This window comes from Monodelphis domestica, chromosome 3 (genome assembly GCF_027887165.1).
Source record: "Monodelphis domestica isolate mMonDom1 chromosome 3, mMonDom1.pri, whole genome shotgun sequence".
Classification (NCBI taxonomy): domain Eukaryota; kingdom Metazoa; phylum Chordata; class Mammalia; order Didelphimorphia; family Didelphidae; genus Monodelphis; species Monodelphis domestica.
Window position 1 is genome coordinate 325,321,938 of NC_077229.1, and position 24,988 is coordinate 325,346,925.

Genomic DNA, 24,988 nt, shown 5'->3' on the forward strand with positions numbered 1-24,988 from the left:
TCAAGGACAAAAATGAGAGAAAAAAAGAAAACTCAAAAACTCTATGTTAAAGACAAAAGAATGGTTGCCATTAACTGTGACCACAAAAATATGTGTTCAAGACTTTGAGTTGCCAAAAGCATAAAGATAATTTTTAGCGTCTTGATTTAAATAAAAATTAAGTGATTGCCATGGGAAAAATTTTCAAATATGAAATACCCAAGTAAGCTGGGTTTTATAGAGATTTTAATTAATACAAATGAAGGAAGAAGGAGAAAGAAGGAGAAGGAGAAGGAGAAGGAGAAGGAGAAGGAGAAGGAGGAGAAGGAGGAGAAGGAGGAGAAGGAGAAGGAGGAGAAGGAGAAGGAGAAGAAGAAGAAGAAGAAGAAGAAGAAGAAGGAGAAGGAGAAGGAGAAGGAGAAGGAGAAGGAGAAGGAGAAGGAGAAGGAGAAGAAAGAAGAAAGAAGAAGAAGAAACAGTAGCAGCAGCAAGGACCATCAAGGGAAGCAAGGCAGAAAGGCAGAGATACTACTACTCCCTGGAGGGGGGAAAATGTGGCAAGAGAAATGCAGTTTTGTCAAACTAATCTACTCACTAAGAATTAATAGTTCTAGACACTTCTGGTTGCCATAAATGTAAGATTTAAATTAATGTCCAGCAACACCAAGAATTATATTTTATAACATTTATTAATAATTGCTAGAAGTAAAGGAATAAAAAGGTAATTATCTAACAAAATAAGACCATATGACTAAATTTTCTTGCTTGTTTAAAAAGCCTGCTCCACCAAAGCTGCAACAGGAAGAGAAGAGAGTGAGAGGTGGGGCTACACCAAATTTATACCCTTCCTATGTCAACATGTAACATGAAGAGGAGAGTGGGGTTTTGGGAATTGCAGTTCCAGGGTACAGATATTAATTACATAGTCTATTGGAGTGGAGTGAGGCAGTGACTATCTATGTGTTCTCAAAGGACTGGTCCTCTCATTACATTTGTATCACTAGCACTTAGTATAATTCCTGGACATATAAATATTTAATAAATTCTTGCTTCATTTGTTTATTGATTGGTTCCACTGTTCCTTTTCCCTTCAACAGGTTTAATTTTGTCAGTTAACTAAGACCTAGATAGGCTAGCATTTAGAATGGCTTTAGCAATGGACAGAGTAAAGGAACAGCTATGGTATATAAGAAATCTGGTTGAGAATTTCCCATACAGTCTACATATGAGGGTGCAAGAACATGAGTTGGGCTTATGATCTAAAAGCAAAGAATTATCCTTCCTAATCTAATAGAGTTTAATGCATGCCCAGATCCCCTAAAATGGAGGCATCTACCTGGGAGACACTAGGGACCTACTTCTTGGAGAAAACATTCCAAGATTCCCCAACCATGGAGGTGGGAACAGCTTTTTCTATTAGCTTCTTTTCTGGAAGAGGATGTGCTTTTAAAACTACTAATCTGGGGGTAATCTTGCTCTCTTTTCTAGCAGTATCTGAAAGTTGACATTCCTATTCACATAATGGGAACTGTGAGCCATCCTGGGTGAAGAGAAGGGAAAATATACTCCCTTCCCCTTAGTCATTGTGGTCCAAGAAAAAGGTTGGGGTTTTTGGTTTATTGCATTTGTCCTTTTTCATTTAAGGCAAAGGCAGTGGGTGAAGTCTTGAGCAATGGGGATCTTGGAGTCCTGATTGCAGAGTGGATGTAACTACCAGGACATGGAACTTTCTGGGACCATATTAGATAGAAATTAAGTTAAGTTGGGTACCTAATCCCCTCCTCTCTCCAGAGACTGAAGTGGTGCAAAGAAAGATTAGGCCCTACTAGGTACTGGGAGAGGGATGTTTGATGCTTGTTCTTGCTATGCTTTTGTAAGTAAATTTAAAAAAAGTAAATAAAAAAAATGAAGTAAAGCTAATCTGGTTGTTAAGTGGTTAATTTGAAATGGACTACATAGGAACCCTCTAAATTGGTGAATATAAGGTGGAGGGATTTTAAACCTATGACAGAGAGACTAGATACTGCTAAACATCCTTAATTTAGAAGAGAATCCAGAGGAGGAATGAAATTGGATATACTTGGCCTTCAGGCAGTGGGATCAAAGTAGTCAATGTTTCACTGACATGCTTCTAATATTATAAAACCAGCATTTTAGTCATAAGACAAAGATAAGCATTTTTATCCTCAAAGAGTTCTTTGCCTTGATCCTGAACAATTTTGGCTTCCAATAGATCTTTTTAAAAATACAAATGGAGATGAAGGGATCTTAAGCAGATATCTCTTAGCAACTTAATAAAGATAGGCTCTCTAGTTGAGAGTTTGACCATAGGGAAATTGGATATAAGATGGAGGTGAGGGGAAGAGTGTAATAGAGCCTTAAGTCAGTCAGTAGGGGGGGGGGAGTTAGAGTGGAAACCTCCCCTCTCAAAGTGGGGTTCAGGGGAGACAGCTGCTCTTTTACTTGGTCAAGGGAGAGGAGAGGGAGAGTGAGTAGTTCCCCCCTTTAGCCTCCCCTCAGCTATGGCTGCTCAACCCCAAAATGCCTCTTGACTTCCTTCTACTACTAATGTATGGAGGTTCCCTCCTCTAGGAGTGAGAGAGTTATCCTCCCCTCTCAAGTTGGAACTGTTCCCCACTCACACTAGAGTCAGTTGGGGAAAACAACAAACTTTATTCTAACTGAATCAATTTGGGAATAACACAGGGAAATAACTGTGGGAAGGGATTTTGTGAGGAAAGAGGGAAAAAAGGTGTCTCTATTCTAGCTTCCCTTACCTCCCTCCTCAAGTTGGGGAACCTAGGTCTTGGCAACCTTGGGCTTCTGAGAGATTCAGGATTGGATGGTCCTGGTCTTGGTCCATGGGCACAGTTCAGATCCAGGGCACCAGGAGCTATGAGGTGATTTTGTCAGCTGTTTGGCTGTCTTCTCCAACTGCCCCTTCAGTTGGAATCGGTGGGGGGAAGGGTGTCCAAATCACCAGGAGAAAGATGTAAGTTTTCCTCAGGAGCAAAGTCTTGACTAGACCTTTCCTTAGGCTGTCTCAGAATTGAGCTCTAAGTGCCCCTTTCTGACAGAAACTCTTGCTCTCCCAAGATTCCAGAACATCCCCTGGGGCCCTTCCCCCACTGTGGCTGAGACTCCATCAATTTCCCAGACTGTAACTCCAGTTCTAGGGATTGCATCCTCTATCACAAGAGAGACAGATGGTATGTATATGTTCAGACAGAGTAGGTGGTGAGACACATTGACAGAAGAAGTGAGATCTTTGAAATACCAAATTTACCCATTTTAAAGTTTTGTTGAGTTCTGGTCTTGAGTAGCTGAATCCTGAGGGTCCTTAGTATAAGTCTTTTTAAAAATTATTATTAAGTTTATTTAATTAATTAATTTATTTTTCCATGGTTACATGATTCATGTTCTTTCCCTCCTCTCTTCCCACCCACTTAAAAAATTTCAATGGGTTTGTATGATTACAGAGTGGCTAGATTTTTTAATTCTTCAATTTCTTTATGTTTAATTGTATTATTTGCCTCCTTGAGCTTGGTTTTAAGTTCTTTTATTATGCCATCCTTTTCCTCTAGGATATGACCTGTGAATATGTAAGTTGCAGTTTTTCTTAAATCTTCCAGACTTAGTGTTTCCCAGACTGGACATTGAAGTTTAAAATATGATCTAATAGGTGTATTACTGCCTTTCACAAATTGTCTCCTTATGTGTTGGAGATTTTGTTCAGTTAAATTTTCAAATCAAAGCACATCCTCTGCTACTTCAATCACTCTATCGAGGAACTTTGATGAATGTTCCCCACTTTCCTGTCTCAATTTCTCAAATTGTCCCCAAGTATCTGGTCTTTTTTGAAAAACTTTTCATTGCCTCTAATAGATCTTCTCTGGCCTTTTTTAGATAATGCAGATTTGCATTATTAGATAACTCTAAGTCTGTTCCTTCCTCTGGCCATGATGTTAAATTTGGATTGTTTCTAGTTTCATCAATGAATTATTGTTTTTTTCCTTTTTGAAAATAATTCTGAGAGAAGAATTTCAGTGTCCTGGAAATTTGGATCATAAAGCCTAATTGTTCTTTTAATTTCTTTCAAACATCTCACAGGCTCTGAAAACCAGGAAGGCATCCATTTTTTCAGACTTTCAAGGTCTGATGCTGTAAATGGCTTATGTGTTTTAATATGAATTATGCTGCTATCTGATTGTAGGCTTGTTTGATCTCTTAGTGGCAATATTAATATTCCCCCTTCAGCCCCATCTGTTTTTCCTTCCTTAGTTATATTGTTATTTTTAGGTATGTCTTATTGTGTGTCAATATATTTGCTAGTTTGTTTCTCCTCAGTCAGTTGCTTAATCATTTGCTTTAGTTGTGTCATCTCCTCCCTCGTGACTAAAATCATCATAGCCATTTCATTGTCTTTTGATTTTTTCCCATAAATTAGATGTATACCCTTTTTAGGGCATTTTTTAGGGAAATCAAGCGATTTCTACTTATCTTCAGCCATTAAAAACTTTCATAGATGGTAAGCAGAAAATAAATATAATTTGGGATTTTGACAAAAATAAGTTGTAAATCATATAAAAACCATATAAAAGAAATATTCAATCAAGGCTAGATAACCCATGGCAAGTAATAGTTTCTTTGTTCTCTTGTATCTTGAAAAACCTTTTGCAACAGAAAAAATGTTTTTTAAGTCTGGCCTTTTAAGAGTCACCTCCTTCCTTCAGAAAGAGTGGTTTCTTTTGGCTGTGGTATTGCTAGGCAGATTAGTTGCACTCAACATTGTTCTCAAAATGGCTGCTTTCCACAGTCACACAGGGTTTTGAAATGTATGTAGGCCCAATCTCTCTGAAACTTCTCTGACACCTCCAACTGGCTTCTTCTTCCCAAATTCTTGACAAAATAGGTTGGAAAACCTAGCTGGCTCTGCCAAAAAACTGTAATACTTATAGGGAAAATGGGTGGGATTGAAGAACAGGGGATATTAAAGGTTTATAATAGGGAATGGAGGAGTTGAAAGGATAGAGGGAATATGGCTGCCAGTGAGGTAAAAGGAGAGAGATATCCCCTGCCGAGAGACTATTTTTGAAAAATGGTATTCCTGAGAAATGGGTCCCTTATGATATCCTGAGGGGATGTCTTCTCTATGGATTGATATGGAAGATACCCCAGAGCAGGTAAGCATAGACTCTCCTGAGGGACAAGCCTCCCCCCAGACCAAAGTCACCCAGCAGGGGTCCAATAAAGACCATTTATAGTTGAATGGCTGTCCTGAGGTTCAACTCCCTCTATGTCTCCTGAAATGTTAGTGTTCTCGTCTGACTGCGATATTCAAATAAAGATAAATTTTAATAACAAGTTTAGATTGAGGAGGTATCAGGGAAGAGGAAAGAGGGATTTTCTTAGACGAGGTTTGAGTCTCTCTCAGCTTTTGAGCTGAGGCCAGGCCTCACAGGCTGCTGGAGGGTTTCTATTATTCCTGTCTATGTTAATCGGTGCTAGTTTTCTTAAGTTCAAAGTCTTAGCATTAGACAGCAAGATGGAGAAAAGTTCTGACTTTCAGAACTGGTTGGGCCTGTCTCTTTGGACTGATGCCCTTAAAGACTGGCCTTACAGTCCAAACTGCTTCCCTTAAGTCCTTCTGTCCAATGAGCACGATCACAGGGATCCAGGTAGAGCACACAGTTGGTAAATTCAGGAATAGAGGCACTTCTATCCAGAGACAGGGAGAGAGGCTCCTTCCAGTTCCAGGGCCAGGAAGAGAGTGCAGTCACAAGACCAACTGCCACTACCAGTTGCCCCTTCCCTCACCAACAATCAGTCTTGTTAACATCTTCTCTGTAACATTCCAACTGCTGTTGGTTCCAACTCAGTGGCAGAAAGTCCAGAACTTGCTTTAGTTTTCCTTTCCACACATGATTCATGTTCTTTCCCTCCCCTCTTCCCACCCCCTCCTGTAGCCAATGAGCAATCCCACTGGATTTTACATGTGTCATTCATTGATCAAGGCCTATTTCTATATTATTAATATTTGCACTAGGGAGATCATTTAGAGTCTATATCCCCAATTATATCTCCATCAAACCATGTGATCAAGCAGTTGCCTTATTAAAAATCTTGAGAGAAATGAAAAAGTCAGATCTGACTCAAATCTTTTATTTTAAAAATGAGGAATTTGAGACCCAAAGGGTTAAGTGATCTATCAAAGCTTGTACAATTTATAAGAAGCAGAATCAAATTTGGAAAATAGATCCTCTAATTTAGAATCCAGCACTTTTTTTTTTTACTATATCACACTGTCTCTTATGGACTTGACAGAGAAGATACTGAGAGACATGGTGAGGGTTGTAGGGTGAAAAATGTATGATAATTGAAATCTAGTTCTAAATCTGAGGCTCTATGATCTGAAGTTGGAATACCATCATCAGTGATCATTTTCAAGGAATAGTTGAGGATATCAGCAATTTCTTATTAAAATTTGTCAATAGCTTGCCACACTTAAAAGTCTGAACATCCTGATGCACTAATTTTCTTGTGCCATGTTTAAAAATGCTAATTCGGGGGGCAGCTGGGTGGCTCGGTGGATTGAGAGTCAGATGGGAGGTCCTAGGTTCAAATCTGGTCTCAGACACTTCCTAGCTGTGTGATCCTGAGCAAGTCACTTAACCTCAATTGCCTAACCCTTACCATTCTTCTGCAGATGGAAGGTAAGGGTTTAAAAAAATGCTAATTCATAAAGCATATTTTGATTATTCTATGAGTCTGTGATCTTGTCAATGTATGTATTCCCTCCAGTCTTGCAAATTGAAATCCATCCATTCTTTCCTGTCCTGTGTCCTTTTATGTAAGCCTCTCAAAGAGGAACTTCTCAACATAATGAAGGCATTCCCTTGTATTTTTAACATTTGGTGTATACTGTGAACTTTAGATTACTCCACCCTACTCAGTCTAACAAAAGCAGGAATGTCTACACCCATATTTAAGGATTAAGTATTTAGGAGGATGGCCTATGACACATATGTTCTAGCAAATGACAAATCAGAAACAACTGACAGACCCCTGGGTTGTCCTAAGTCAAGCTTAAGCTACCATTGGTACATGTGAGATGCAGGAAAGTGATGTAAAAACCGTCTATATATTTTGCATCACTGCCTCTCTCTGGTCTCTTTCCATGGAGAGGTGGCTCTGGCGGCAGCTTGCTGAGCGTTTCGGCATCTTGGCGTGGTGGTAGCTATTGTCCGGGGTTGGTGGTGAATTTTCCTTGATACAATACTGGGAGAAGCTTAGCAGCCTAGTTCAGGTGAGGCATCTTCACTGAGCTCTCTCGGAGTTTAGGCTGATTCTTTTCTCCTTTACCTTCCAAACATTATCCTCTTAGAAAAGCCTCTAATCTTCGTGGTAGAGGTTTTTGAACTCTTCCTGGCACAGGCCAGGTGGGAGAAATCCTATACCCTTTCCTTCTCTCTTCTCCTTAATTCCTTCCCTCTATATTAATTAAAATCACCATAAATTTCCAAACTGATTTGGGTATTTTATTTGGAATTTTCTCTGGTGACCAAATTAATTTAGATTAGGCCACAACCCTAAAATTATCCTTACAATACTAATCAAACACTTGGGTTGTCTCAGTATATAACTGGTTTACACCCCCCCCTTTCAGTTATAGATGATTTATATCAATATCTTTATCTTATGTAATACATAGAGGAGAGAAAGCATGTGGTAGTGGATAGAGTGCTGGCCTCAGAGTAAGAAAGACCTGTGTCCAAGTCCCACTTCTGATACATTTTATGACCCTGGACAGCTCATTTCACCATTTACTAGCTTTATGACCCCAGAGAGCTCCTTTCATGGGTTAGTTCCACAAGACTAAAGCTACAAATTGCAAAAGAGTTGTTAACCAGTTTTCTACATTAGTGCTTAGCACTGTCTGGTACAATAATAAAAGTCTGTTGATCAATCATTATTGGCAGAGGCAATTTCTTCTCTTAGAGCTGTTTACTCTGATGAATTCATAGGATTAGACACATTTATATGTTACATGCACATAATACAAATCACAGGGCTGGACATATCTGTACATATACATATATATATAGAGATATACATATAGAGAGATATATCTACACATGTGAATATACACATTTAGCCCTTTGATTTCATTGGTCTAGGGATTCCCAGAAAGGAAATTCTATTAATAGAGATTAATTAATCATCAGAGTCCACCAGAAGCTGTAGCAATGACTGCTGAAGTATGCATGACTGATGACAGTGTAAAAGCATCTGTACATGGGTATGGAAAGATAGTCACTTGAGAACATTGGCACCTGCAGGGATTGTGACTCCTTCATGATGGAAAAAGTGCTAGTTCTGGATTATAGAAAGACACTGATCCTCAGAGGCCAGATTCCTATATTCTCTCCATGTGTTCCTGAAAACCTTGTTACTTTATGTTTGAGCTCACTTTCCACAAGGACCTTCTATGTACAGGGAAAGGGTACCCCCATTCTTTTGAACCACATGTTCTTGTTGCTCTATTTTTCTGTAAATCTATCTGTCAAAACTAACTGATGTCAACTAGCCAGTTACTAATGGATAACACACTTCTAGGGCTCAGAGGTCCTTTAAGTGCTAGAAATCTCAACCCTTCAAGGTTGCCCCTAGAACTCTGATAGAAATAATCTTCCCCCTGAGAAACTAGATTGATTGTGTGTAACAAATTGAAAGATTAGCTCAGAGGGGCTGCTGCTAACTGATCCTCCTCTTCACACATGCATGTATATATATATATATATTCACATATATATACACACATATGTATACACATTCACACATACCACACACACACACACATATATATATATATATATATATATATATATATATATATATATATATATATATATTAGGATGATCCTCTTCTGATTAAAAATTCTTCCACTGTTATCTAGAAACTTCATAATAGTTACATATGAATAAATACATATAAAAATAGTCAGTTAAATTATTGAGTATATATTCTTTTAAAAACAATTTTCAATTTCATATAGAATAATTTTTATGAATGTTATCTGACATTTTGCAATCCACATTCTCTCCCTTTCCTGTCCCTTCCCATGGAGGTAAATAATATGACAAAGGTTATACCAGTGCTGTTATGTGAAGCATGTTTCCATATTCCTCCATGAAAGAAGGCACATAGGGTACATGCAAGAGAAAACTTATGAAGGAAATAAAGGGAAAAATAGAATGTTCAGCAATTCCCTAATTGATGGACATCCCCTCAGTTTCCAATTCTTTGCCACTACAAAAAGAACTACTTTAGATATTTTTTCCCCATCTTTGATTTCTTTGGGATATATACCCAGTAGTGGTATTTCTGGGTCAAAAGGCATACACAGTTTTATGGCCCTTTGGACATGGTTCCTTATTTCTCTCCAGAATGCTTGTATCAGTTCATAGTTCAACCAATAGAATATTAGTGTACCAATTTTCCCACATCCTCTACAACATTTATCATTTCCCTTTTTTGTCATATTAACCAATCTGATAGGCCTGAGGTGGTATCTCCAGAGTTGTTTTAATTTGCATTTTTCTACTCAATAGTGATTTGGAGCATTTTTTTCATATGACTATAGACGGCTTTAATTTCTTCATCTGAGAATTGCCTGTTGATAGCCTTTGACCATTTTTCAATTGAGGAATATTCTTATAAATTTGACTCAGTTCTCTATATATTTGCGAATTGAGTGCTTCATCAGAGACACGCTATAAATTTTCACCTTCCACCTGTTTTTTGTTTACCTTCTAATCTTGTTTGTATTAAGAATATATTTATTTTTAGGAATAATATGGAGATGGGTATCAAGTGATAACATTTGTACAACGCAGTAGAATTGCTTGTCAGCTCTGGGAAGGGGGAAGGAAGAGGGGAGGGAAAAGAACATAAATCATGTAACCATGGAAAAATATTTAAAAATTAAAGAAATAAAAAAGAATATATTCATTTTTTGAAAACCCTTACCTTCCATCTTAGAATCAATTCTGTGTATTGGTTCCAAGACAGAAGAACATTAAGGGCTAGTCAATGGGGGTTAAGTGACTTGCTCAGAGTCACACAGCCAGGAAGTGTATGAGGTCAGATGTGAATGGAAGACCTTCCATCACAAGGATCGGCTTTCAATATACTGAGCCTCCTAGCTGCACATTTATTGTTCTGAGTATATTTTCTTAATGTAACCTGTGGCTTAGAACTGAAGCTCTGGGCTCATACAGATTCTTTTTAGATTTGGGAATTTGTTGCTGAAATATTTTTTGGAAGTTTCCATTGAGAATATCATCCCTTGGTTTACTTTACAATCAAAAGGTCTTTAGCTTCTATGTAAGCTATCAATACAAAAAAACAACTTTTAACCTTTCAATGTAGGACAGACTTTATTTTAACCATCAGAAAATGCCAAGGACAAACATCCAAAGCTATTCAAAATAGCTTTCTTTGCTTCTTGGGGAACCAGATCTCCTCTAATTCTCTCCATTTTATAGTGCTATTGTATATTAGTATTCTGATGCAAGATGAAAGCACTCAGGGTTGCTAGGGAGTCATCCTTTCTTCCTCGATCTGCATAATCCATTTAATTTATTATACCAGTGAAGGCCAAGATCTAGGTTTACTCTTGTTTATCATAGTTCTATCCCTTCATATTCCTCAGCTACGCCTCGATTCAGAAAAATATTAAAGTCAAAAGAAAGACCAAGAACTAGAAATAGCTTGAGGAAGAAAAATATTTAGTGTTTTAGGTTAGTATATATGAAATAGTATGCTTCATAAGTAATTACAGGTGAAATGTAGGAATTTTAAGAGTCTGAACTACTTAGAATGGAATATAATAAGGAATTACATAGCACCTACTATGTGCCAGACACTGGGCTAGGTGTTTTACAAATATTATCTCATTTGTTCTTCACAACAAATCTGAGAGGTTGGTGCTTTTATCTCCATTTTACAGTTGAGGCAGGCAAATGGAAGTTAATGACATGCCCATGGTCACACAATTAATAAATGTTCACAGCTAGATTTAAGTTCAGGTCTTCCTATCTCCAGTGCTCTATTCACTGTTTTCCAACCATATAAGACACCTTTGTATCTTGTAAATCCCTTACCTTTTAATCATACTTAATAGTTGACCCATAACTGGCTTGTTTAGCATTCAGAGTCTTTTGTATTTGCTTCTGTGGGTGTTAGGAAGTCACTGGAATTTACTGAATAGGGGGGGTAATGTGGTCAGATCTGCACCTTAGGAAAATCACTTTAGTGACTGAATGGAGGGTGGATTGGAATGGGGAAAGACAGGCAGAGCCACCAACAGACTATTGCAATAATCCAGGTGGGAGGTGATGAGGGCTTGCACTGGAGTGGGGGCAGTTTCAGAGGAGAGAAAGGGTATATACTTAAGAGATGTTGCGAAGGTGAACTTGATAGGCCTTGGCAACCGATTAGGTAGGGGGAGTGAGAGATGGTAAGCAGTCCAGGGTGACTTCTAGGTTGAGAGCCTGAGGGACTGAAAGGATGGCTTTGCCTTCTATAGTAACAGGGAAGATGGAAGCAATTGGTGTTTAGAGGGGGAAGATAAAGAATTATGGTTTAGACATATTGAATTTAAGATGTCTACTAGAAATCCAGTTAGAGATGTCTGAAAGGTGGTTGGAGATAGAAGACTGGAAATTAGAGGGAGAAGAGAAGTAGGCCCAGCATAAACTTCTGAAAGATATCTGCTATGAGAAGGCATGATCTAGAAGAAGATATAGAAAAGGAGATTGAGAGGAGTGGTTAGATAGGTAAAAAGAGAACTAGGGGAGAGAGACACAGACAGAGAGACAGAGAGATAGGGAGAGAGACACTGAGAAACTAGAGAGTAGAGAGTATCAAGGAGGTAAGACATTTAACCCTCTTTGCCTCCGTTTTCTCATCTATAAAATGAGCTGGAGAAGGAAATGGCAAATTACTCCAACATTTTTGCCACAAAACCCCAAATGGGATCACAAACAGCTGGGCATGACTGAAGTGACTGGGCAACAACAACAACAAAGAGTATCAAGGAGGAGAGAGTGATCAACAGTGTCAAAGGCTTTGGAGAGGTCATGGAGGACAAGAGACTGAGAAAAAGTCATTGGATTTGGCAAGAGGCCATTAGTAACTTTGGAGAAGGTAGTTTCAGTGGAATGTTAAGGTCGGAATCCAGATTATAAGGGGTTAAGAACAGAGCAAAAGGAGAGAAAGTGGAAACCCTTATTCTCTTCTAAATGGCTTTTTTAGGTTTAGTTAGAAAGGGCAGAAGCGATACAGTACAAAGATAGAGATAGAATGACCTCAGGTTGTGAGAGATGAGCATGCTTGTAGGCAGTAGGAAATGAGTCAGTAGGCAGGGAGAGAAAGAAAATGAATGAAAGAATGGGGATGTGTAAGAATTAGATTTTAATGATTTGACTAAAATATATGAAGATTATAAATAATAATTGTGGCCACCAATTCAAAGTATTATTACTCAAAGTCAAAATGACTTTAATAGATTTTATTTACAAAAGAGTGGAAAGAGTGAAAGCAGAGAAATAAAAAAAGGGTAGAGAAGACATTAGCCTATCTAACTAAATATTGCTCCAGTGCTCAATTCAGCCAGGACTTATTGATCTTCAAATGGAATTAACTCTTTCCAGAAGACAGGAAGGGAAAGCCAGCTATCTATTTATCCAAGTTCCCTCCAAGAGGCAGGTCAAGATGATGCCTCAAACTGAAGGTGACTCCTGAGGCTGACTCTCTTCTTGAAGCCTACTTCCTTCTTCCTTCTTGAAGTTGACTTCTCCAGCCCCAGAAATTCAGGGCCTTTTATAGTGTTTTTTTTTGTCCCTTCCCCTCTTCACAAGGGCCAATCACAGCTTCCAAATTGCCCAGCACTGCCCAGGGGTCAGTGTTTGTGGGTACCACTTCTCACCTTCTGGAGAGGTGAATACTCATCAAAAGGGCTCACAGATTCCTGGCTAATTGAGGTATGAATACTCATTTCCTGACTGATTGAGTTGAAAGAGTGGAGAGCTCCTCCACCTAGTACTAAGTAGGGTGTTAAAGCTTTTGTTGATTCAATTCAAAAGAAGACAAAGGAGAGTTAATCCTGTCTTCACAATCTGCTGAAGTATTAAGTAGGGGATTGAGTTACTTAAGTTATTGTTAACCAAAGTGTTAACTCAAAATAGATAAAAGGAATAAAGGATTCCCTTTTCACAAGTGTAAACTCAGAATAGACAAAGAGAACCAAGAATTTCCTTTCACAGATGACAAAGGGAACAATCTGGAGGAGATTGGATGGAACAGGATTATTTGAATAATTAGAGGGTAATGTGACATTTAGTTCTTTGTTATAGGCTAATTGTTTTCTGTGGAAAACATTCTCCTTTTCCCTATGAAGTTACATTCATCTGTAAATATGTATTCTCAGGACCTCTAGTCTCTGACTTATGCCCCCAAAAGGATACTGAAAGGCCAAGAAGTTGAGATCCAAATACGCACTTGGTAAGCAGTAAGGCCACTTCATCATATAAGACATGATAATCAGATATAGACCATCTTTTAGAGTCATCCTAGAAGAAATGACTTGTCATTGATTTGAAGAAAGCCAATGTGCAATACCTGGATATGTGAGGGAAACTCCATGGAACTATATAACTTCCTGGTTAATAGTGGGTAAGATTAGATCTGTGGTTTCACTGTTTGGGAGATTTTCTAGATAAGCACCCCCTCTCTGGTTCTTGTAGGTACCTTCTCTTCAACTTATAATCATAGAGAGTTGCTTAGGATATGCAGATATGAAATGACTAGCCCAGAATCTCTCAGCCCATATGTGTCAGAGGTAGGACTTGAATTCAGGTCTCCCTGGCTCTAGCTCTTTATCTGTGTAAAAAATAGACTCGAATACAGGACTACAATCCCCACGAGCCTTTGCTCCACTTCCCCAGAATGCCTTGTAATCTCACCTGGGCTGAGATCGAGAAGGTATTTAATCTGATTCAAAGGCTTTTGAGAGGGCTCTTGGACTTCCGTTTTGGGGCAGGCGTGGCTTTTTTCATAATGTAGGTGAGGTTGTGTCTAGGTCTCTCTATGGCCTGGACACGTGTCTCTTTTTTTTTTTATTTATCTTAATTTTTTTTATTAATATATTTTATTTGATCATTTCCAAGCATTATTCGTTAAAGACATAGATCATTTTCTTTTCCTCCCCCCCCACCCCCCATAGCCGACGCGTAAGTCCACTGGGCATTAGATGTTTTCTTGATTTGAACCCATTGCTTTGTTGATAGTATTTGCATTAGAGTGTTCATTTAGAGTCTATCCTCTGTCATGTCCCCTCAACCTCTGTATTCAGACAGTTGCTTTTTCTCGGTGACGTGTCTCTTATCCTGTATTTTCTTTAATCCTTAATCTTCAATAAACCTCTAAAAAATATAATACTCCTTGCAGAGAGAAACTAATTTCTACCTGCCTCAGATGCCTCAGTCTCCCATATTCCCTAAATTTTAATCTTTACATCTGTTACTACAAGGGAGAGTCATTCAGATTTTATGCTGTTCCTTTATTATCCTTCCTCTTTAGGTCTATTGGCCATGTTCAAGGCTAAAGACTCATCTCTCCTCCCCAACAAAATTTCTTTCCTCTGGGAGTGCCCCATCTTTATCTTTCTGATTACCATATAAGTTAATTCTCTGTGAGATGGTTTTGGCTTAATGCGTGAGCCTCTCAAGGCAAGAAGATATTTACATGGAAACAGGACCTTTTAGGAAATATAACTAACTCAATGGAATGATTCTATTGTGGGAATTAAAATAATTTCTTTCTAGACTTGAAATTTTTGAATCATCTTTGACTCTTTTCCCCCCACCCTTAAACCTTTATATTCCATCTTAGAATCAATACTGTGTATTAGTTCCAAGGCAGAAGAAATGGGAGTTAAGTGACCTGCCAAGGTCACATGATTAGAAAGTATATGAGGCTAGATTTGAACCCAGGACTTCCTGTCTCTAGGCACTGAGTCACCTAGCTGCTCTCCCCCCCCCCCATCTTTGACTCTTCTCTTTCACTTCTGATAGTCAAAACTGTCCTAGAAACATAAGGGCAATATCCTTTTTATATTGGGGGGGGGGTGGTAATAGAGATCTGGGGCAGCCAGTTAGTTCAGTGAATAGAGTGCTGAGTTAGCAAGACTCATCATCTTGAATTCAAATCTGATCTCAGATACTTACTAGCTGTGTGACTTTAGGCAAATCACTTTACCCTATTTGTCTCAGCTTCCCCATCTGTAAAATGAACTGGAGAAAGAAAAGGTAAACTACTCCAGTATCTTTGCCTAGAAAACTTCAAATGGGGTCATGAAGAGTCAGATATGACTGAAACTACTGAACAAAAGGAAACATAACAAAGACCTGGGATGGACTTAGAATGTTTTCTTTTGTTATAAAAAGACCATCTCCTCCTCTCTTTATCTGTGTGGCCAACTTTCTGCCTCCTATTGAAATCTGTTCATATCAAAATACAACAGAAAAGGCTAAAGGTGAAACAGCATTAGTATTTACCCTTCCTGGACCTTCATCCTAGCACCTTATTTATTGGGACACTTAAAGACATCATAGAGAAATGTGCAATTCATCATTAGAAACCATATATAAATAAGGCTGGAAGCCATCATTGGAAGAATGCTTTCATGTCAAGATTATGTTGCTTTGAGAACAAAATATATAGCCACGTATTCCTGTGAACAGCAGAAGTCACAGGAGAAGGAGCTGAATCCCCTTCTACTGAACATTTTAAATTTTATTAAAAAATTTTTCCCCCTATGGTTAAATGATGATTCATGTTGTCTCCCTCCCCTCTTCCTTCCTCCCTCCTCCCTCCTGGAGTTGACAAACAGTTCCACTGGGTTATACATGTATTATCACTCTGTTCTGAACATTTACAAATATTTCCCCTTTAGTGCCTTTAAGAGACTATAAGTAGTACATAGAGAAAAGGAAGGAAGGCTTTCCTGAAGATAAATATGAACTTAGTCAATGAACTAAAGATGAACTGCCTTTGAGATGTCTAAATTATTATTGAGAGCTAAAAGGGAAAACAATAATTCATGATAAGGAAGTGAATTGCTTGGTTTGTTTTTTCAGGGGAATATCAGAGAAAATGAGATCAGGTTTACTTCAAATGAAAAGAGAATATACCCCTATTCCCTTATTGTGCTTAAATAATTTCACATCACTCATCATTCAGACCTCCCCTCTCTACTTTAGTCCTACTCCTTGACTCTTTTTTTTTAAATTATATTTTATTTGATCATTTCCAAGCATTATTCGTTAAAGACATAGATCATTTTCTTTTCCTCCCCCCCCACCCCCCATAGCCGATGCGTAAGTCCACTGGGCATTAGATGTTTTCTTGATTTGAACCCATTGCTTTGTTGATAGTATTTGCATTAGAGTGTTCATTTAGAGTCTATCCTCTGTCATGTCCCCTCAACCTCTGTATTGAGGCAGTTGCTTTTTCTCGGTGTTTCCACTCCCATAGTTTATCCTTTGCTTATGAATGGTGTTTTTTTCTCCTGGATCCCTGCAAGTTGTTCAGGGACATTACACCGCCACTAATGGAGAAGTCCATTACGTTCGATTATACCACAGTGTATTAGTCTCTGTGTACAATGTTCTCCTGGTTCTGCTCCTCTCGCTCTGCATCACTTCCTGGAGGTTGTTCCAGTCTCCATGGAACTTCTCCACTTTATTATTCCTTTTAGCACAATAGTATTCCATCACCAACATATACCACAGTTTGTTCAGCCATTCCCCAATTGATGGGCATCCCCTCGTTTTCCAGTTTGGGGCCACCACAAAGAGCGCAGCTATGAATATTTTTGTACAAGTCCTTGACTCTTTTTTTTACCCCTTACATTCCATCTTAGAATCAAGTATATCTTGATTTCAAGGCAGAAGAACAGTAAGAGCTAGGTAATGGGGGTTAAGTGACTCTCCCAGGGTCATACAACTAGAAATAATCTGAGGCCACATTTGAATCCAGGACATTCTGTTTCTAGACTTGGCTCTCAATCCACTGAGCACCTAATTGGTGCCCCCTCTCCCCCTTCACAGTTGCCTCAAACAGAACAAGTTGGGGGCTGATCACAAAGAAGTCATTATCTTTCTTTGCCTCATTTGCCCCTCCTCAGATTGAAACTCCAGGGAAATCTGAATATAAAAGCTTGGGCATGGCTAATGTTTAAGTTTCCCTACATATGGGTAATAGGGTTCCCACTCCCATGATTGGTATTCATTGTACAAATGGCTGTGGGGTATAGACCAGCTTTTATTTCCTCCTCCACAAAAAATGCAGGTGATGAAAAAAAAAACCCAAAAACCTTCTCAGAGCCCATGAACAAATAGAGAAACATAAAGCATTTGAAGTGACATTTCAGGCTTATTTGGTTCTCTCCAAGGTAAAGATGCTTTGTGGGACCATTGAAGAAATACTTTCCATTCACTGTAGACCTTCATTTGTTGTGTAACTCATGAAACACCATGGTGGTTTGACAAGGTCCAAATCTCCTGGTCTCTTGTGACAACATGTCCTTAGTTCTTTAGTTGCCGGCTAATCCTCTATGGAAAGGACTCTTCTCTTATTACCTGTGATGTTATTTCCACCTGGAAAAGCCCATTCTTGGGATCTTTAGTCTTTGATGTGTGTTCAAAAAAGCAAACACCAAGAACTTGAGGTCCAAATAAGCAAATAAGCCTTTTCAAGCTTATCTAGGCAGGCAGAGACATCTCACTTTGTGGCTGCAGAGTTTGTTTTGTGCCTTGATACGCAATTCATGAGTCAGGAGATATAAAATCATTAAGAGAAGCCGAGTACTTTTGTTTTTTCACTACCTCCCTATTTATCCTGGTTATTAATTCCTAATTAGTAATAATGGCATACTGGCTGTAATCATGCCATCAATGACTCAATTCCTCTTTGCCCTTCATATTGCCATCTTTTCAGTTTCAGGAAGTAGGGATGTAGAGAAAAATTCTTTTTTTCATCTATAGCTACCTAAAGCATTTATCTCCTTTAGAACATTTGATATATGTGTTATGTAATGAGAGGTGACCATGATAATGTATGATGGTCTCTGCTACAGTGGTGATAACTTAGGGTCATAGAGTTTTGATTTAGAAGGTACATTAAGATATAATCTTTTTGGATCTCAGGACTGGAAAAGCCTACAGCATTTGACATAGCTTTTTCATTCCTAATTGTCAGTGAATAATATTCAATGTGCTTTTTCTGCACGCTTATCTGTGCCTATTGTGTCATGTTTTCAATCCATACTCCAAAACAGTAAAACTTAGATTATACTTTGCCCTTGCTCCATGTTTTTGTGCAATAATAATTTTTTCCACCTAGGAGAGACAATGACTGCGCGTCCACAGAAATTGTCAAACCTAGAGCCCTCAGTTTTTCATGAGGTCTTACTTCCATATACCAGAACGTCTTCCAGTATATGAAAGGGAAGCCAATAGATCCCGAATCCAGCGGCCGTCTGAATTCTGGGACTGTTGGAGGAGAGCAAGACATTTTTCCTATTAAGATATTACCCACAAAGACAGGGTATCAGGAGTAATGGTTAGCAATGGCATTAACACTTAACTACTGCTATGGTAGTCAGCCCTTAATGTAATGTCAGGAACATAATCTTTGCCTGGATGTCAATGATCTCTTACAATAACTCAGGTTCCTGATTAAAGATTTCCTAATGTCTTTTTCCTGATCTCTCATTCTTTCCTGAGAGTAACATTAGTGTCATCTGTCCATTAGACATGGCTGTGCAGCATTTCCTGCTTAGCACCTCATTTTTGATGTCAGAAATATCAGATCTATCCTATGGATGAGAGTTTTCTATCTCCTACTCTTTGGAGAGTCCTACCAAGGTCTATACCCTTGTTGATAACAGCATTTCTTACAATACAAGTGGTAGCTTTACAATGCATACAATTCATAATGCATACAAAATTCCCTTTGACAGTATCATATACAAAATACAAGGTATACTTTAGTAGCTAGACAATTTGTAGCTATTTCCTCTCAATCCCATCGCAAAGTCTTTGGAATGTGGGATGTATCTGGTGTCTTGTACAGCCACAAGTGTGATTTAGTCCTTCTGAGTTAGCATACTTGATGTTGCTCTGGGTACCCCATCTCAATGGATGTCAGCATGACAAGTGTCCGTCAGTGGCCTAATAGCCAATGTCTCTAATAGTGTAATGTCATTGTTCTAGAGTGATATTAGTCACCAAAGAAGTGTCCTTCCAGCGAGTCTGGATTGTGGCTGGCATGTAGATAGCTGATGCCATCACCTTCCGTCTGCTTCTCTTCCTGGTCTGTATCAGCTGGCATGAAGTATGACGTGGGAGACCAGATGTTTTCATTATCTGTGAACATATAAACAAGACCTTGACCCAACATTATCATCCCCTTGGGTCCCTTACAGTCTTAATATCTTGATGATATTTAACCCAATTCAGGTATCTCACACAATGTGATCTTTATCATTACATTCAATACTGATTATTACAAAGCTTTAACTTATATTCCTTTTGGGGTGTAGAAAAGATAGATGATTAGTGATACCATATCCACCTCTTTCCTTATGAAAGTGGAAATGTCACCGCTTAACAAAATTGACTTCTAGATAAGTCTGATTCTAGCAAAAACATATTGTTTGCAAATATAATGTACCCTTTAAGACAATAATCATCAGTACATTTTGGATAGTAATACCCTTTTGTGCTACAAGTGGACAGCATTCCTTATACTGTCATAACATTCCCAATTATACCCTTTTGATATTTGATCAAATTTGGCTAACATGGAACAATTCCAATAATATCATTTCAAGCTGCTTCAGATCTAAGCCCAAACCTTAAAAGTTTTCTGTGTGCACTTTAACTACCTCGTGATTCATACCAAAATTTCTCTACAGATAAAACATTTCTAGTCCTGATATTCTGTGGCATATAACAAAAGTCAGAGAAAGATATTTAATTCTCCTTTTTAACTTCCTTTATCAAAAAATATAAGCAGACATTCCTTTATAATTTTGCCTATCCAACCTAAATTAAAACTAAATTAAAATTCAAATTCCCAGCACCCAGGTAAAGCCTGCCTTTACCTGGCTGGACCTCAAACAAAAGAGTTCCTGGGACCTTTTTTCAAATGCTAAATGAGTTTGGAGGCTTGCTTTTTTAAAAAAAAAAATCTTCTGCCTTTGGTTACAGAATGGCAATATCTTTTTACAACTTAGGCTGTTCCGAATTTCACCTAATTCAGGATTATTGCCTTGATTCCTTAATTTTGCTGAGACCTACGGTTTTATGAAAAAAAAATTTTTTTGTTTTTTATCCGTTTTTTCCAAGTAATTGCAAGATCCTTTAAATGCCCTGAAAGCAACCACTTCCTGATAGGCCTTTCAAATGCATCTGAGTCCGACCTCTCCTGAAAAGGCACAGGGAGTTTCTTGTAAAGATTAGCTTGCAGAACTTTTGAAATAAGAAGTGCTTAAGAAAGAACTCCTTAGCATTCTGCAGCAGTTTCTGCCTTGCGTCTTCGCTAGCCTTTCCCGCTTTTGCTAAACTGACTGTTTTGCCTATGAATAGCAGGTAAATTTGACTTTGCTTTCCTGATGAAATTTTAACTCCTGCTTTTTCTTTTCCCAGTTGCTCCTTTTGAAATTCACTATGCTCTAGCAACTGTTTGTTTCAGACTGAGATTTTTCAAGTTCTCAATTGCCCCTAGTGAGGGTTTCCCTGGGTCAAGTTTTCTTTTTCCTTCCCCTCCCCCTCAGACCACTCCTCAGGTGTTTCTTAACCTCCGGAGATCCAGGTCCGAGAGAGGAGGCCTCCGACTAGCAGACCCAGGTGGGGGAGGGAAACTGCACCTCCCTGACAGAGATAGTTTAAGAATCCCTCTCTGACCGATCGTGTGCTTCCCTCATCCTGATTCAGTCTCAGGCAGTTAAGCTCTTGAGACTTCCATTTCTCCCCCATCAAGCTACGACATTAAGAGTCGAGCAGGGTTCAGAGGGGAGACCCACCTCAAGCAGAGGAGGACTTACCGTCCTTGGCCAGAGGTACGGCAACCTTCCTGGAACTCCGGCACCTGCCTACGCTCTTTAGCCTCGTGTCCTCGAACGCGTTCTGCCATTCGCTGTGTGAAATAAAAGAGTGGAATGCCACGAGAAAGTTGGGCGCCATCTGTAGCTCTCTCTGAGGTGAGAGAAGCCACAAGGTAGGAAGATAGAGACAGGATAGAAGTTTTGATACCACGAGGGAAGTGACGGAGTCCTAATAGAGATATGAGGTGTTCAGGATGAGTCTTTATTAATTATCAATGAGCCACAGCTAAGCTCTGATCAAAGGACCAATTCTGTAGGCTTTTCCAGTCCTGAGATCCATACCACGCAGGTCAGAGAGGTGAATAGAGAAAGATTAAAGATGGAGCTTGGCCAGAGGCCAAGCTCCTGCAAGGACAGCCATCAGGTAGCCTGAAAGAGAAGGAGCGAGCAGAGAGCAGAGGGCAGAGGGCAGAGAGAGAGAGAAGGCGGAGCCTGCTGGGCTAGATATAGTTTTTGATATGCAAATATACACAGTACATAGGGATGATTCTCATTGGTTAATGACAAGGCATAGGTGTGGTTTCTCTTAACCAGGTGAGAACAAAGAAACTTGTTTTCCCGCCTAACCTGGGAGAAGCTGGGGTCAAGGGTCAGAGGCCTTCCCAGCCATGAGCACTACTGAGCATGCCCAAGACTGAGTAATCTGCACATACTGTTTTCCCCTTGCCCATAGCCAGGGAGCGGTCTGCTACAATAATTGATGTCATATGTTCTTTTGCATTTCTACTCCCATAGTTCTTTCTTTCAATGTGATTAGCATTGTTTCCCATAAGTCCTTCAAGAGTGTCCTGACTTGTTGCATTGCTACTAGTAGCAAAGTCCATTACATTGGATTATTCCACAATGTTTTACTTTCTGTGTACAATTTTCTCTTGGTTCTGCTCATTTCATTCTGCATCAGTTCATGGAGGTTCTCCTCTGCTACAAAATACATTCACTTAACTTTTACAGTGCTTGATATGCTAGAATTATATCTTGATCAAAATACTAACACCTGCTATTTGAGTCAGACAAGTAAGAGATTCTTAGAATTTTCCTAGGACCTATGTCAACAATGATTAACTATGCTAAAACTATAATCTTAAGGAAATCAAACCTTAAAACTGGTAATAAAGCAATTATAAAGTGGGGTAGGGGATTTCTCACTCGCAATAGAGCTTGGGAACTTTTTAATTTTGTACCAAATTGTCTTCTAAAATGATTTTATCAATTTAACCAAAACACCAATGGATTGTCCTCACATGACCCTCCAGCAAGTGACATTTTTTTCTTATCTCTGCTGATCTAATGAATATGAGGAAAGGACACAGGCAACAACTGTATAGTTTGTTCTATGAATTTGACTGAGAAAGCAAAAAATATGAAATAAAGTAAAACAAGGTCCCTGATCAATTGGAAAAGGTAGTAATCAATAAAGCATATTTTCTATTATAAAAAGCAGGCTTAAGGAATGTGCTTTCTCAGGCTGTACCAACAGATGGTCAGGGGATGGTTCCTCAAGGACAAGATAAATCAGATATAGGAGAAAATATACAAAGAATGTCCATCCTCCTCAGTAGATGGTACATCTGGCTTGTGTCCAATAAGACTTGATTTCCCTGGTCAGTCTACCCCAGTCATTAAGGCCACATTTCACTTAAAGCTGTATATCCTTCATTAGCTTGGTATGAGCTCATTTTACCTTTTTACCTCTCTCACGTATATAAACATATAGAAACTGTCTATAACTTTGCCTCAGCACAGCTTTCACTAGGAAGACTGCCCTGGCCAGTTAGGTATGTATTATTAGCCAATAGATTAATAAACAAATATTGGTTCCATTAATTGAACTTCTGGGTGTCTGGACCTGATTATTGAAGTAAACTACTTCAAATAGATGTAGCGTGATAACTGGAAAATATGATTGGGTCTCAAGATAGTTTATTTTAAAGATGGAGAAGTAAGCAGCAGATAAGATATCCAAATCTAGAGAAAAGAAATGATTAAGAGGACGAATGGTAAGATAAGAGATCAAGGGGATAAGGCTGGTTTCCTCAAGAAGGGCTATTTACTTCAACAGAATCTGTAGTAAAGGAGAGGAGTTATTAGTGGTAGGGAAAGGGAGAAGAGGGAGCTCACAATAAATGGTCTCTATTTTCAAAGGAAGGAAGGAAGGAGGGAGGGAGGGAAGGGAAGAAGGAAGGAAGGAAAAGGGAGATCTCTGGTAAAGGTGGCATATGATTGTGATGGAATACTACTATGCCATAAAAAAGAATGAGCAATTTAATTTTTTAAAAACATGGAAAGACTACATGAAATTATGAAAAGTAAAACAAGTAGAACCAAAAGAATTAATATTTGAAGAATAACTTGTAAATGTCTACCTGCAGAGAAAGAACATGAAAAATATAGTTTATATACACATACATACATATATATATACATATACATATATATATATATTTATTTTGGTATTTTCTCTGTCAAATGATGACTTCTCTTGTGCAGGGAGGAAAGGGAGGAAAATAGTTTCTGGGAATTTTAATGTAACAAATTAATTAATTTTTTAAAAAAATGTTTAATGTAAAATCTCTCTGGTGAAGGAGAACCTAATGCTCCTAGAAGTAGCCCCAACTTATTAACAACTCATGTCTTTAGGAAGTTTATTTTAACAAGGAGGCAAAATATAACTCCTTGTAACTTCTTCTTATTGTTCTTAGAATTCTGGCCTCTAAAATTGAGTCTGGAGTAAATTAAAGAAGCTCAAAGATTTTTTACATCAACTAAGTTAACATTCTGTACTTAGCCAATTTATTTTTTGTTACTTTACTTTTTTTCTATCAGATCTTGTTTTAACAGATTGGATTTAACATGCTAGCCTGTTGAGACCTCTTGGATACTAAATCCACAAACAGCATGTTAATCAAGAAAGTTAATGCAGGAGCAGCTAAGGGACTCATTGGATCAAAAATCAGGCATGGAGATGAGAGAGACTGGGTTCAAATGTGATCTCAAGTATTTTCTAGTTGTGCAACCCTGGACAAGTCACTCAACTCCTATTGCCAAACCCTTACTGCTCTTCTACCTTGGAACCAATACTTAGTAAGGGTTAAAAGAAAAGAAAGCTAATTGAATTATAACTATTAAAAGAAGCATAGCATGCAGAAATAAGGATATGATCATCTCATTGTACTCTGCTCTGGTCACACTTGATTTATTCACATTGTGTTCAGTACTAGGTGCTACTTTTTAGGAAAAATATATTGATAACATGGAATATGTCCAGAAGAGAACTTGAAGAGTCGAATGGGTTGCCTCAGGAAATAATGTGTTCCTCAATACTGGAGCTCTATAAAGGTTGAATGACCATTTGCCAAACAGGTTGTAAAGGCAAGTTATATTCATTTTGGGGTTGGAATCGATGATATCTGAGGACCCTTTCAATTCTAAGATTCTCTGATTTTCTCATCATATGCTTGGTTAAATGTCAACTCCCTGTTAAACACTTTTGTTGTATTCAACTCCATTTTTTCTTTTGTTTTCTCTCCCAAGGAAAATGACCTTTGACTGATCTTTCAAAGATAATTGCCTACAGTTATTTTTGTTAGAGGAAGAAGCAAAAGAACATAGGAATTGAGTCATCATTGGCATGATTACAGGTGGCATGCTATTATTACTAAGAAAGAACTAATTGATACCCAAGATAAGTAGGGATGTAGTAGGGGAGAAAAAATACCTGGCTTCCTTTGATGCATTCATATCACCTGACCCAGATAAAGTACATCATGAAGTAT